This window comes from Coenobita brevimanus, chromosome 18 (genome assembly GCF_032717465.1).
Source record: "Coenobita brevimanus isolate Jiangsu-jjx chromosome 18, ASM3271746v2, whole genome shotgun sequence".
NCBI classification, from domain to species: domain Eukaryota; kingdom Metazoa; phylum Arthropoda; class Malacostraca; order Decapoda; family Coenobitidae; genus Coenobita; species Coenobita brevimanus.
Window position 1 is genome coordinate 34,408,244 of NC_136971.1, and position 1,472 is coordinate 34,409,715.

The window sequence follows — 1,472 nt, forward strand, 5'->3', positions numbered from 1 at the left end:
AGAAGAATGTCGGAAACGGGTTGGTGGAGCAAGAGGTTAGACAGCGGGAAAAGTGTGAGAGAGAAAAATACTGGAGGAAGTGAGAGGCAGCTCTGAGGTCACTGAGGTGAGAAGAAGGAAGAATGTTACTTTTGGAGTCTGGTGACGTATTTACTATTTTATTCTCTCTATATTCTGATTATTTTATTCAGCTTGGACGGAACTTTTCGAACTCGAAGGATTAAATGAATTCTTCAGTGATCTCGGCTTTGAGCGATTTAAAATGCTGGCGGTGTATCTTAAGATGAAAAAATATTTCTTACTGACAGAGTTAAGGAGGACGAGGAGAAAAGAGGACAGAGAAAATCTGAAAGAAGGAGAGAATAAGAGGATGTAAGAGGATACTATGATATCAGTGAAGCAGGGACGAAAAGAAAATAAGGAGGGGAACGAAATATCAAGTGTGAGGGTGAGGAAAAGGAAGGAAAACAGGAAGAGAGAGACAATGGGATATATAAAGACATGAGAAGAAGAAGGAAGGAAGGAAGGAAGGAAGGAAGGAAAAAAAAGAAAGAAGGAAAGAAAGAAACAAAGAAAGAAAGAAAGGAAGGAAGGAAGGATGACAGACGTGCAGACTACGAATAGAACAAAAAAAAAAAAAGGAAAATGGAAATGAATCCTTCAGTAAGATAAATAAAAGAAGAAAAATGGAGATGAATGGATGCATAATATCAGACAAGTAGGGAACTGAAAAGAAAGTATGAGAATGCAGAGGTGCGGAGAGGAATGAGGAGAGTATGAGATTACAGAAGAAGGCGACGGATTGGGCTGGAGAGAAAGGAATGGTAATACGAAAGAAAGAATGAATAAATCTTAAAATATAAGGAAGGCAGAAAGAAGGAGCAGAGATGCCAAGAGTGATAGAAGTGAAAGCAAGTATTCGAAGAAGAATGAAAGCTGATTAATGAAATGCGGGAAACAATAGGTGAAAGAATGTAGAGAAAGGAGGGAAGGAGGGATGAAATGAAATATACTGCGGTGAGATGAAGCAGAGAGAGAGAGAGAGTGAGAGATAGATAGATAGATAGATAGATAGATAGAGAGAGAGAGAGAGAGAGAGAGAGAGAGAGAGAGAGAGAGAGAGAGAGAGAGAGAGAATATGAAGACGCATATACCTGTGTAAAAATCCTAATCAATGCCTACATACAGGAAAAAAATCTCGTAGTTTCACACACACGCACACACAGACACACACACACACACACACACACACACACACACACACACACACACACACACACACACACACACACACACACACACACACACACACGCACGCACGCACGCACGCACGCGCGTACAGGCAGTCAGTCAGACAACTGGGTTATGACTGTGTCAATGCAATAAATAAAGAGATGAATGTAATCAGCAGCAATATCCTGCCTCACCCGCCACGCATGTCTGCTTCACTCTGACCTTGCCTCTCCTTCCTT